The sequence below is a fragment of the Eublepharis macularius genome, chromosome 4 (assembly GCF_028583425.1).
Source record: "Eublepharis macularius isolate TG4126 chromosome 4, MPM_Emac_v1.0, whole genome shotgun sequence".
Taxonomy (NCBI): Eukaryota; Metazoa; Chordata; class Lepidosauria; order Squamata; family Eublepharidae; genus Eublepharis; species Eublepharis macularius.
Genome location: NC_072793.1, coordinates 13,752,352 through 13,766,658, shown reverse-complemented (window position 1 = coordinate 13,766,658; position 14,307 = coordinate 13,752,352). Strand labels below are relative to the sequence as shown.

The window sequence follows — 14,307 nt, the reverse complement described above, 5'->3', positions numbered from 1 at the left end:
GTGCCTTTTAAAGGGTTTCTGAGCCTCTTACCTACTACTGAAATGCATGTGCGAAAGGCAGAAATTCAGCTTTAAATGCTCTTTTCAGGTTTACATATCAATTTATGGTCACTGTGAAAGGATTTACAATGGCATTTCAACACTCTTGCATTTTGTTGTGTCACCTGTGGTCAAATGTGTATTATCTTAAGGACATTTTCAGAGTCCTCTACCCACTGTCTGTTCCACAGAGCCGTATACCTTTGGGAGCAGCTTTTTGACATCTGCAGGGTCCTTTCACTGACCCTTCTCTGCTCTTCAGAGAAAGTGACAAGGTTAGAGGAAGCCTTGCCAATTTCTATTCCTATCCCCTGCAACTTCTGTGTACTGGCTCTGACAAGGGTTGATATATGCACATTAAACCGGTGATTATATAGTATTTTAATTAGGAAAATAAAGTGACAAGTTAGAAGGACACCTACAAGACTGAATCCAAGTCGAACTGCAGAACTCTACAGACAGGCATCCAGTTCCAGGGTCGGCACTGGGAAGATGGTGTTCTCTCACATTCGCTGCACGGAGCGTAGTGCCATTTAAAGCGGGAAAAGCTTAACTTACAAACAGTGGTAAATGCACTGTTAGCTCAAAGAGGGAAAGTGATAATTAAAGCAAATAAAAAGGAACATGTAAAGTCTTATTGAAATCAGAGGAGCAAGATTCAGATCCAGAAAAACCTTAAAGACCAACTAGATTTCCAGGGTATGAGCTTTTCAGAGTCAGAGCTCTCTTCACATCAGATCTGATAAACGAAAGTTCATACCCTGCAAATCTAGTTGGTCTTTGAGGTGCTACTGGACCTGAATCTTGCTCTCCTACTACAGACCAACATGACTACCCACCTGAAACTGAAACCAGAGGACCAACTTCCGGGTAAACGGTTTAAGACTTGTTGTAACAGATTTTTGAAATATTAAAAGACACCCACAGATGAACCCAAGTCTTGTTTAGGACTACTGTCAATGAACTGCAAGAGAGTGAGGAACCATGAAGGGTGGAGCAAAGGGGGAGTAAAAAACAGTAAATGTCACCAATTTGTGTACAGGAACCCTGAACTGCACACAGGAGCAAAACAGTTCAAGGGCACCAGCTCAAAGGAAGCCAGAACTTCTACTGGAATTTAAATAAAGACCACAGTGTGTATCATTACTAAGTGCTTTGCCAAGACAAAACATTGAGATATACCACTACTGCCATTCGCTTGTTCACCAGAACTGTTCAGAGATGTACGGTAATAATAGTATAGCTGCCCCTTATGCTTCCTTCTACAAACATGATTCTTGTATGATCTCACAAAAGCCACCCCGCATTGTTCCAGGATCTCAGAGATGTTACTGTCTTGAGTTCCTAAACAACAATTCAACACGGCACCAACATCTGATTTAGCTTTATATTTTAGGAACAAAGTCTCAGTTACTAAAAACATCATTTCTAAAAGGGGTGGGCAGGAATAAATACATACCCTGCCTTAATTTCAAACATTGTTATAAATAAACACAATAGGCTTTTATTCTAAAGTAAACCCAATATGAACCTTAAAAGGGTAGGTTCAGTTGTCGCTATTTCATTGTCTATGGATAAACAGGTAGAGAAGCTGCAATTAAAAAAATAAAGGTCAGCTACATCAGACAATACCATTTGTCAGGAACTTTAAGAAACCTAGGACTGGAGATTCTGATGTGATCTCAAAAATGCTTTTCAACATAAAACCTTACTTAGGACCAACTAGTTAAATTCACATTCCCTTCACGTATCACATTATATCTGAGAAGAACACAGCCCTGTAGATCAATAAGCCATACTGCTTCCCAAAATTACATCCAACAATAGTAACCTGGGAGAAAGACATTAAAACTGGATTACCCCTGCTGGGGCCTTGCCCTAAAAGAATGTTCAGGAATAGACAAAACATAGATCAAGATCTACATTTTCTACTCCTCATGCCAGTTACTAGAAGGAGGGAATACATCAAAAGTGTGGCAAACTATCTCCCTGCCCAAAACACAAGAGGCATTTCCACTACTGTGAGGCAAGAGAGTGCAACCATAAAGAGGCATATGCTACCAAAGACTGTGAGGCACATTGTGGGGATGCAGAAACGGCAATCAGGTGACAAAGCATAGGCAAGAGGGTTAGTCAGCATAAGATCAACCAGCTCTCAGACAAAGGAGAATCTAAGAACCATGGGAACTATGGTTGTCTGGCAATGTGCAAGGATTGCATAAGGTAATTGGGAGAGGCATATGCATAATGGAAGTTATGAAAACAGGCTGCATGTACAAGAGGCAGGAGGAGATATCTTTGTGTGAAACATGTACTAAAGTAGTAACTAGAAAGAGCACTGGGTTTTATTTCTCTCAGCCTTGTGAACATTTTGACACCACTGATTCCTGGAATTATTAGAATGTCCTAACTCATCCTTGAAAATAGTTTCAAGCAGGTAACCATGCTACTCTGCAGTAGAACAGCAAGGTTTGAGTTCCGAAGCACCTCAAGGACCAACAAGACTTTCAAGATGTAAGTTTTTGAGAGTCAAAGTCCCCTTTCATCAGATACTGTATCTGGCGAAGGGAGCTTTGACACTCTAAAGCTTATACCCTAAAAATCTTGTTGGTCTTTGAGGTGCTCCTGGACTTGAATCTAACCCATCCTTAGAAAACCAAAACTATATTCTTCATAAGGCAACACTTCTACATGTAGTATTTGCCACAGAGCAGTATGTCAACTAGCGTATGATTCCAGTACATAAAAGACGCAACTCAATAGAGGTGAACATTGATCATGTAGCAAAGGCTGTACATAAGCTCTACAATGAAGCAACCTTTGGGCTGTTTTGTGTACAAAAGCTGTCTTGCCTCAACAAGCCCCTTTGTAAAATTGGAGACGACACTTTTTGCCTTGCATGACAGAAACAAATGACAGCACTTAGTTCAAAAATAATTCCACTACTAATACTGGACATTAAATAGTAACTATTACCAAGCAATGGTGTGCCTAAGTAATTAAGCTCAGTTCAGAATTATAACAACTCATTGTCTGGCAGTATATAAACAAGCTTCGGGCTTGGCATGCTCCCTCATCCTCCTATACATTCCTGTTTCTTCCCTCACTAGTTTGTGGCAAACCATAGTTTGTGTCACAGCTAAACTGGTGAAACTGAAATTTGTGTTTTCCTATAAACAATTCCAAGAACCACAACCTCCAATTTCCAGTCTGGGTTTATATGCAAATACTGCTCCATGGCGCAGAGTGGTAAGCTGCAGTACTGCAGCCTAAGTTCTGCTCACGACCTGAGTTTGATCCTGGCAGAAGCTGGGTTCAAGTAGCCGACTCAAGGTTGACTCAGCCTTCCATCCTTCCAAGGTCGGTAAAAGGAGTACCCAGTTTCCTGGGGGTAAAGTGTAGATGACTGGGGAAGGCAATGGCAAACCATTTGTGTTTTCCTATAAACAAGTCCAAGAACCACAACCTCCAATTTCCAGTCTGGGTTCAGAACCCAGAAGCTGGGTTCAAGTAGCCGACTCAAGGTTGACTCAGCCTTCCATCCTTCCAAGGTCGGTAAAAGGAGTACCCAGTTTCCTGGGGGTAAAGTGTAGATGACTGGGGAAGGCAATGGCAAACCATCCCGTAAAAAGTCTGCCAAGAAAACGTCACAATGTGATGTCCCCCCATGGGTCAGTAATGACTCGGTGTTTACCTTTACCTACTGATTTGCCCACTTAGATGTCACAGCAAAATATGACTCACAACAAATCAGGAAGATAGGAATGGAACTGGAGAACAGAAGGGAAGAAGAGAGGGGGGAAAAGGTATGCAGAAGTCCAATACTCGTTCATATATACCATGCTTTGGTATTATGTCTTAACTGAGACAGTGTTGTCTTAAATTCTATTCAAAAGAAGGTAAGCAAGCCCCAAAATTGGCTCAATCAGATCTCAAAAGCTAAGCAGGGTCACTCTTGGGTAGTGCTTGGATGGGAACCTGCCAAAAAAAGTCTACCCAGAGGCAGGTGATGGCAAACCACTTCTGTTTGACTCTTGCCTTGAAAACCATATGGGGTCACTATAAGTTGACTGTGAGTTGACAACACTTTACACCATAGGGGGAACGGAGGTTAATCCTGGTAAAAACCATAAAAGACTCTATTTTTGGAAATTAGATGATTGAATATTTGCTATTAGTTGCCTAGTGTTGGCAGAACATACCCAGAACATGAGTGCTAGAACAGAATGTAAAGGATCCAAACCAGAGTGTAGGATAACAATTGGGAAGATATGGATTCAAATCCATATGTTGCTGGGAAAGTCAGGAACCTTGGGCAGGCAGTTTCTCAGCCTAACCTACATCACAAGGTTGTTGTGAGGATAAAGAAGTGGAGTGGTGGAATAAAAATGCGTATAGAAAGACGTATTTCTCCATAAACCTAAACTAATGCCATGTGAGAGTTGAGACACAACCAGCTCCACTAGGATGAAGCTCATCAACCAGAATAACTCTGCATAGGATTGCACTGCAAAAGGCTTGTAAAGAAAAATAATTCCACTAACAGACTTGCTTAATGTTAATGTAATTCTGAGTTTAGGCAACTTTGCAAATAGGTATTTAGTCTTGTCTTTCTTTAGAAAAATCTATTTCCAAATTAAAGTGTGTGAGCATCATTATACGGCTGCCTGTGCATTTTGCCTTGACCTTTTCCTATCTGAGCAATTAAAATGCAAACTCTGCATCCATTCTAATCTTTTCTGAACTCCTACTCTAAAATATCTCTTTAAAATGTTCCTCCATCCATGACAAGTTAAAGGAAGAATCTAAAATTTGGGGAGTGGAGAAAAGAAAAGAAAAAACATTACCAGCACGCATCTTAAGATAAAGTCAGCTGGATGAGCAATAACTGGTCCATTTCTTTCCTTGAAGTGGCTATGACGACGTTAAGTTACTGTAAATGAATCAACCATTCCTACTATTCAGTTGCTTCTTCCTACCGGAAAATGAAAATTTCCACAAACTACATAGAAAGAGAAATTTTAAACTCATTCTCCATCTGATGTGTTATATCATAGAAAGTAAAAGCCAGCAAATAATCTCACTTGTTGAAAGTATGTTAATTGTAAAACTAAACTAAAAAAGAATGCTCTTTTAGACTGTTTCTCTACTGTAGTGTGGTTTTAATAAAAGTTTTCCAGTTTGCAGTGCATTCTCAAAAACAATGCTCCTTACTCAAGCCTATCAGCATATTCCTTAACTCAGTCACACATCCTGATGTTATTGTTGTCTTAATGTACTGTGTTCCTATAAAGTACCAAGTCTTAGAGCCTTTCTTTACTTATGGTGATAAAAGATGTGTAGATAAATTTCTTACAGGCTTTGGGCCTAAAAACACTGTTAAGAAATCCTCCCTTCTACAAGCTGACCCACCCTGGAAATTACCACTAAGTTTTTTGCATAGTTTTAGAAAGCTAAGCTTGCTCGCTCTCAGCATTAAACATTTTGTGTAATTTTTCCATAATTTTTTTCTGTAGCATCTTCGCTACAAAACATTTTCCTTTAGAGTATATAACTTCACTAACAGTGCACTCCTAAGAAGAGTTACTCCAGTCTAAGCCTATTGACTGCAATGAGCTTAGACTGGAATAACTCCCTTTAGGACTGCAGTTAGTTAACTACATTCAAGATAGTCCAGAAAACCAAAACAGTGGAATGGTCCATTTGAGGAACTGATGTCCCAAGTTACCATATTCCTACAGTATAGAGCAGGATACAGTATTATTAATTTTCCTAGTCGGCCACATAATTAAAACATAACTTTTGTTTACTCACCAAGTACATCCATTTTAAAAACACACTTTGAAAAAAGCATTTTAAAAAAATATTTTACAAAGAAGCTAAAGAACTTTGCTTGCAGCTCTCCCATCTTATAACACAGCTCGTCTCTCGCATTTCAAAATTAAAACTCGATCCATTTAGCAGTTCCGTCCAACTCCATCCGTGAAAGCAATACTACAGGGGGAAGCCGTCTGTATATATTTGCAGAAACGGGGGCGGGGGACACACTCTTCCATTTAGGATTTTAAGTTCTTCTATTGTCTTTACAGTTTCTCAAAGGTTTGACCCACAGGATTCTGCTGAATTTTTTTTTACTATATATATATATATATTTAAAGGGGCGGGTTGCGAGGGAGGTAAGTAGTTGTAGTTTACAAAAAAAATCCACCAGATTTGCACGTGCGAATTGATGACTTTATTATCCCCCCCACACACACACACACACACAAAGTCTTCCTAAAACAAAATGAAAAACACACACACGCCACGCGCCCTTTCGCTCTGGAGGGAAGAGACCCGCCCGCCAGTCCGGGCTCCGACTCGGCCCGGCTCCCGGCCGCCCCCGCTCGGCCTGCCCCCGAGCAGCCCGGCCCCCCGCGCAGCCCCTCAGGCCCCCCGACGCCGGCGCAGCCCGCCCGCCAACAGCCCCCGAGCGGCGGCTCCAGCAGGCCCCTCGGCAGGCAGGCAGGCAGGCAGGCAGGCACAGGGCCCGCTCCGGCAGGCGCGGCTCAGCCTCTCCCCGCGCCGGAGGCCCCGGCCCGGCCCGCGGCTGCCCTGCGCCGGGGGTCCCCCGACCCGCTCCGGCGGCCCTGCGCCCGCCCGGCCCCCTCGCCCGGCGCCCTCCCGGCCGGGAAACGGGCAAGTCCCGACTTACCTGTCATTACTTTCTACGCCATCTTGGATCCACTTGTCAACGTCCCCACAAAGCATTGTGGGTAAAAAGAACTCGCTCTCCCCCCCCCTTTGCACACCAGGAACAGCCAAGAAAAGTTGGGCGGGCGGAGGAGGGAGGGGCGGCGGGGGGCCAGGCGGGGAGGGCCCCCCCCTGCATCCCTCAGGGCCCGGAGGAAGAAGGGGCCGGGGAAGGGGAAGGGGCTGGCTGGCAGGTCGGTGAGTTTCAAAAGCGGGTTGCTTCTTGCAAATAATAATAATAATGGGGGGGTGTCTTTTTTTTGCAAGCAGATTTAGAGGAACGGCTCAGAGCCCCGTTAATAATTCATTATTAATAATAATAATAATAATAATAATTGATAATAGGCTCAGCACAGGGCTTTTTTCTGGGGAAAGGGGTGGTGGAACTCAGGACCGCACAAGGAGGTCACTTTGGGCCAGCTGGAAGGAGGGGGGTTAAAGTTTAAGTCCCCTTTGTGAAAATGGTCACGTGGCTGGTGGCCCCGCCCCCAGATCTCCAGATAGAGGGCAGTTTAGATTGGGCAGTTTAGATAGGGCAATCTAACCTCCCCTGGGTCTGGAGATCAGGGGGCGGGGCCACCAGCCATGTGACCATTTTCAAGAGGTGCGGGAACTCCATTCCACCACATTCCAGCTGAAAAAAAGCCCTGGCTCAGCACCCCTAAGCAGGTTGCAGGTCAGGCTTTAGCCGGATGCTTGAAGGAGCATCCCTTGGGGTGTCTGTAGAGAGACAGATCAAGATGGATAGCTAGGGGTGTTTGCCTGTCTGTAGCTGTGGAAAAGAGCAAGAGTCCAGTAGCATCTATAAGACTCACAATATTTGGGGAGAGCGCCTAATCTTCCTACCCCAAATTGTGGCTTATAGGTGCTACTTGCTCTTTTCTGCTATATAGAGACAATACATCTTAAGTATGTTTCTGACAGAGGCAGGTTTGTGTCTGGGTTGCCGGGGGTGTCCTGCACACTCCTATACATGCTTACTTGAAAGTAAATCGCACTCTGTGCTGCGGTGTGCATGACATTGCAGGCAGTCTTGGCGTTTGTCGTGTGTACTAACTGTATTCTGAGTAGTGTCAGGGCCGTATTAACCCATGGCTGGGCCCCTAGGCTTTCAGGTATTTCAGGCCCCCTCCGGCACTTCAGTGTTTTACCCCACTACAGCTGACAGCCTGACCCTGGTAGGTACTAGACCGCAGTACATAGCCCTATATCCATTTGGAGGGTCTCTTGAAGAATTCTATTCGCAGTTTTTAAAATACTTTTATTGTGCGAGTAGAACTCTTTAGGAAAGCACATTTTGGGGGTATAATTGTTGAATACTGTAATATTTTGAAGTGTAATATTTGTGTAATTTATTAAAATATATAATTTATGGATAATTGTTTTAATATAAGAGAAAAGATTCACTTCAATAAGGAAGCAGTTAATTATCTTATTAATAGAGGTCATATAAGAGAATCAATTAACTGCAGTTTATGTGGGGGTATGCCTCAGCAAAAAAAATTTGATGGACCCCTAGTCCCTAGGCTTCGGCCTAGTCAGCCGTATGAATAATATGGCCCTAAGTAGTGTTTAGATTGCTTTACAGATCATAGAGATTTGAACTGCACACATTTAACATAAATGGATAGGATGCAATTAGAAAGATTTATAGATTGGCAAATACTTGGTACTTAGGGTTGCCAGCCTCCAGTTGGTGGCTGGAGATCTCCTGGCCACAAGTGACCTCCAGGCCACAGAGATCAGTCCCCCTGTAGAAAATGGCTGCTTTGGAGGGTAGGGTCCGGCATTATAACCTACTGAGCTCCCTCCCCTCCCTAAACCCTGCCCTCTCCAGGTTCCACCCTCCAAATCTCTAGTAATTTATGAACCTGGAGCTGGCAACCCTATTTGGAAGTGATCCTGAAGGCCATCTAGTCAAACCCTGGGAATCCAGAACTAGATGGCTAGCCACCTTCTGCTTGCAGACCCCCAACAGAGGGAGAATTCATCACCCCAGTTGCTAATTGGTTCCATTGTCCAACAGCTCTCTCCTGTAATATAAGCTTATTAAATTTACTCTTGCCCTCTGGAGCAGCAGGGAGCAAGGCTGTGACCTCTTCCATATGACAGCCCTTCAGGTTCCTGCTAAGTGCATTCCTGACTCCCCTTGGCTGCAAAGAGGATCTGAACAGGGTCTCTTGCAGACTTCGCTCATCTGAACAGGGTCTCTCTTGCAGGTGCCGGCCTGTACATGGGTGAAATCAACAGCAGCCCACACATGGGCTTTCTCTGTGGTGGCCCCCACCCTATGGAATGGTCTGCCTGAGAAGGTCAAGAGAGCCCCCACCCTCCTGGCTTTCCGCAAACAATGCAAAACCAAATTATTCAAAAAGGCTTTTTACTCAGATTGGAGCGAAGCATTATAGGGAGGGGTCTCAAATGCTTCGCTAATGAGTTAGGGGCCATAGACTTCACCACTACGTTGCCTTGCATATTATCTGTTGCTCGAATATGTACTCTTATACTACCCATACTTCATGTTTATCTAATGTCAGTCCTAGAATTGATTATGTTCTGTTTCAGCAATTCTTCAACTCTGTACTGGATCGTTGCTAAAGCTACGTCTTTGTAAAATCCTATGACATTGTTGTGGAAATGTCCTTAACACTGTATAGAAATGTCCTTGTTGCTGTATGGAAATGTTCCCGATACTGGTTGTACTACTCTCATGCTATGTAATCCACCTTGAGTCTCAGTGAGAAAGGCGGACTATAAATGACATAAATAAAATAAATAAATAAGTATGAAATCCTGTAAAGGAGAGTGCCCGCAGTCAGTGCCTTTGACTACCAGTGGTGAGCTTACTCTTATACAGGGCTTTTTTTCAGCTGGAACACAGTGGAACGGAATTCCAGAACCTCTTGAAAATGGCCCCCTGATCTCCAGACAGAGGGGAGTTTAGATTGACCTCTGCGTCGCAGCGTGGAGGGCAATCTAAACTCCCCTCTGGAGATCAGGGAGCAGGGCCACCAGCCATGTGACCATTTTCTCCGAGGGCAACCCACTGAGTTCCACCACCTCTTTTCCCAGAAAAAAAACCCTGCTCTTATACATCTGGTGCAATTATCACTTCTCTAATTTATTTCTCCATAATCACATGACCAACTACGTTTAAAAAAAACACCATTCCCTTGAAATCACCAGTATTTGACCATGTATATAGTGACCATGTTTAAAGAAAACAGAAATCTAATGAAATATAATTAATGGTGCAGCCTCTATGGTTGGAGAGTAAAATCTATTTATTGCTAGCTTCTTCTTTTTTTGGCAGAGAAATAATTGGCACACTCTTTTGCATTTTGTTGAACCATGATAGGTAATAGCTGTTATATTCAGTTGTGCAGGGATTGCGCGGAGGGCAATCTAAACTCCCCTCTGTCTGGAGATCAGGGGGCGGGGCCACCAGCCAAGTGAACATTTTCAAGAGGTTCCGGAACTCCGTTCCACCGCGTTCCAGCTGAAAAAAAGCCCTGCAGTTGTGTATCGGGACACAATTACTGTGCATTTAAGAGATGGCATAGCACAGGGGTGGGCAAATTGTGTCCCGCGGGCCACATGCGGCCCGCTACAGAGTTTTTTGTGGCCCGCCAAGACAGTCAGAAAAATCCACCTTGAACCGAGATTTCCTTCATTTCCTTCTGTCCGAGGGGCAGCGGCGCCACACCCTCAGACTCCGCGACCCCCACCCCCTCCCTCACCCCCGCCCGTGGCGACACCTACCTGCGGCCCCTGGAGTCGGCCGGGAGATGCGCCGGGAGGGACGCCGGCGGGGCCGCGGAAACGCCGCCCAGCCAAGGAGGCCTCTCCACCCCCCCGGCGGAGCTGACGGCCGCGGCCGCCGACCCGCCGAGGCCAGGAGCCCGGCGCCGAGCAGCAAACGGCCGCGGATGGAGGAGGCCGTCAACCCGGCCGCGGCCGCAGCCCCGGCAGCCAGGGCCTGCGCCGGCGGGACGCCGCGGCCATGGGCGAGGCAAGGAGCGGCCGCCCAGGAAGCCGGGCCGCGGCGAGACGCCCGCGCCGGCGCAGAGCCCCGAGGAGGCCTACAACCCCCAGCAGGCCAAGGGAGGGGGCGGGCGCAGCCGGCAGAAGGGCAGCCTGTGCAGCCATCCACCGAGGCCAGCTAGAGGGGGAGGAGGAGACAGGGGGCAGGGCAGGGAGGAAGAAGGGAGGGGGCAGGGACGAGGCAGCCAATGGGGCCAGGGCAGATGGGGCAGCAGGATGTGGCCACGCCTGGCCCAGGTGGTGGGAATGGCACTGGGGGCGGGCACTGGAAGGGAAGGGTGGGGTTGGCCATAAGGGGCGGGGGTATTTAGGGAGGTGAGCCCAGGCCGATGAGGAGAGAGTCACATGTGACTGGGCCAGTTCATCCTGGTGTTGGAAGGGTGACTGGCCGGGTGGAGCTAATTGCTGGCTGGCAGCACCAGACCAGACGGTGGCCGCCCATCTGAGGCCTTAAGGGGGACTCGCCCAGGGGCCAAGCCGGCCCTCACTCGGGGAAACCTCCCCCCACCTCTCGACGAGGACCCAGCACGGACCCGCCGGGGGCGTCCCGCGCCGACCCGCCGCCACCCCCGCCACAAGGGGGCGCCCACACTCCTGACACCTTCATTCCTACATTTGTCTCATTAAACTGATTCTAAAATTAAATGTGCTTGCAGCTATAGATGATATGAAATTAGCACAATAAATAAATTGAATAAAACTACCATTATTTTATTTAATTTATATTTATTGATTTTTATGATACAATTTTATACCTTTTCTGAAATGCAAAGTTAACTAATGAATGCAATCATTTTAAAAGGTGCGGCCCTCCGCTAACCTCCGCTCCCACAAAGTGGCCCCCAAGCCAAAACAATTGCCCACCCCTGGCATAGCAAGATCATGGCCGTCAATTGCACATCGTTAAACTACCCTGTTCAAGAAAATTCCAGTAAGGGTTTTTTCCTGGTCTGCCTTTTCATTTTGTTCCATAATGGATGGCATACTAATGTCAGGTTAAAAATTAAAAATCTGTCTCCTCTTTATAAAAAAATAGTCTAGTGCAGTTGACTCTCGAATGTTTCCCCTCTGACCCAAGTTTCATTAACCTCTTGGTCCCCTCTTCATTCTGTTTTCCGTGAAGCGGCCCTCAATCACCACGTTCTTGCTTCTGCTCTGTATGCGTGGCTCCACTGTCCTTCCAAATTTACCACAATGTTGCCCTGCGCACACAATTCAGTGTCTTCCCTACTATCCCGTGCTGATTTTGCCCACCACATACATCCTCCCTTTCCTCCTTCGTATCTGAAAATCCAAATAGCATGACTGGAACAAACAAAGCAAATAGCCTAAACTTGAAGGACCAAGGTTGTCAGCTCGCTAGTTATTATTTTTATTTATTTATTTATTTATTTTATCGTATTTATATTCCGCCCTCCCCGCAAGCAGGCTCAGGGCGGATACCAGCATTAAAACATTTAAAACACTTCATTAAAAGCATAGTTAAGATCTTCTTCACAAGCCTGGCTCTCTATCAGGGCTCATTTCAAGGCGGAACGTGCAGGAACACAGTTCCAGCAGTCCCCCAAAGAGGTCACATGCCAGGTGGCCCCGCCCACCTGACTCGGCCATTTTGGGCCCGTTTCGTCCTGGATTGGGGCCCGGATCAGACCTCTGATGGGTGGTGGATCACTCTCCTGTTCAGCAGCAGCCCGATCCTGACCATTTTTGGCCCCTTTTCAGCCATTTTCAGCCCTTTTGCTATTTTGGGCCCAGTTGCGGCCCTGAATGGCCAAGACTGGGTCCAAAGCAGCCAGGCTAGGTAATGTCAGGGGGCGTGGCATATGCTAATGAGTTATGCTAATGAGTTCTTCCAGCTCTTTTTCTACGAAATGACCCCTGCTCTCTGTAATCCCCTGCCCTTCTCCTTGAGGCCTGCTTGGTGCCTACGCTGCTCTCTTTTAGGCACTAGGCCAAAATATTTCTGTTCCCTCTGAATTTTAATGCAAGTGTCTTTTAACACCATTTTAGTATGTGTTTTAGCCTGGAAAATGTTACTTTGATGGGCTATGTTTTGTGGTGACTAGATTTTTAAATCTGGATTTTAATTAATAAGTATTAATATTTAGTTTTGATTAGATAAGTTGTCTTGGGCAGGTTCCCTGGAAAAGTGATATAAAAATTAGTATACCAATAAAATAATTTTTGTGCTGCTTGTCACTCTACTAACATTTTAGAACAGAAGTGAAGGTCCTTACTGCAGATTGTTGATTTTTTTTGTCTAATAAATATTTTCCAACTAACTGGAATAAAAGCCCTTGCTTCTATTTATATGACTAGGGACAAAGACTGGAATCCATAGGGAGGATGTACACGGTATGCACTCTTAAATGTGTTGCTGGCCTGACCATGTATTAATGTACTGTTTTAAAATAAATCTCTATTACATTTTAATAGTTGCAGTTTATTCTGGAGCACGAGTCTTGGCCAGGGCTTTTTTTCAGCTGGAACGCTGGCACCTCTTGAAAGTGGTCACATGGCCAGTGGCCCTGGAGTGGTGCGGAGGGCAATCTAAACTCCTCTCTGTCTGGAGATCAGGGGGCGGGGCCACCGGCCATGTGACCATTTTCACCAAGGGTCATTTAAACTTTTAAAACTCTCCCCCCCCCCCCCCCGTTCCAGCTGACCCGAAGAGACGTCATTGTGCAGTCCTGTGTTCCGCCACTGAGTTCCACCACCTCTTTTCCCAGAAAAAAAGCCCTGGTCTTGGCTATGCCACTTTCTACTCTATCTGGTTATTACAGGTTTACAACTGTTAAATACTTTGTGATTTTGCTGCAATTTTATATGTAGATCAGTATTTCCCAAACTGTTGATAGCCGAGGCACAGTTTTTCTGAGTTCACATTGAAGGCACATTTCATCCTTATAAATACAAGAAGAAAATATGGATCTCAGTGTGTCATTATTCTGGACTTATCCCTTGACAGAAAGAAAGCAAATCCACAGCAGTAATTCACATGATACGCAATTTCCTTTAAAGGCAAACAGTTCTGTCACATCTCGGCATCAGAAATGAAAATGATCCAATCGTATGCAGTGCAGAGAAATCTTACCCACAACTTTGAATTTCTCACAGAAAAGAGAGGCCAGACCAGAGAGATGAATCATGAAGGGAGACAGCAGGCAGCTTCTTCTGTGGGTGGATATTTGGGGCTCACTATAGCATTAATTAATTTCTCACAGTAGCATAACAGCTTTTTTATATCAGACCCATGCGCCTCAGTGCACTAACATTACATGTTAATTGGCCTTACACCAAGTGAGGCAATTGGCTCATATGCAGCTCAATACTACCGACTTCTCCAACTAGCAGTGCCCTCTCTTCAAGGTCTCAGAGACCTTACGGAAAAATCAACCAAACAACCAAAGGCTTCAGCCCTAAACAACCTTTATTTAATACAGTATTTATGTAAGCATTTCTGCTTTGCTTTTCTCTCCACCATGGAGTTGG

General features: G+C 45.4%; 1 protein-coding gene across 1 annotated transcript in view; it reads right to left on the bottom strand.

Moving 5' to 3' along the window:
* The window catches only part of HELZ (helicase with zinc finger), a 255,751-nt gene extending 248,979 nt beyond the window's left edge, over positions 1 to 6,772 (bottom strand). The window contains exon 1 of the mRNA XM_054976797.1: positions 6,734 to 6,772. The gene's annotated coding sequence lies outside the window, so the exon portion shown is untranslated. The remainder of the gene's footprint in view (positions 1 to 6,733) is intronic.
* Positions 6,773 to 14,307: the final 7,535 nt, after the last annotated feature.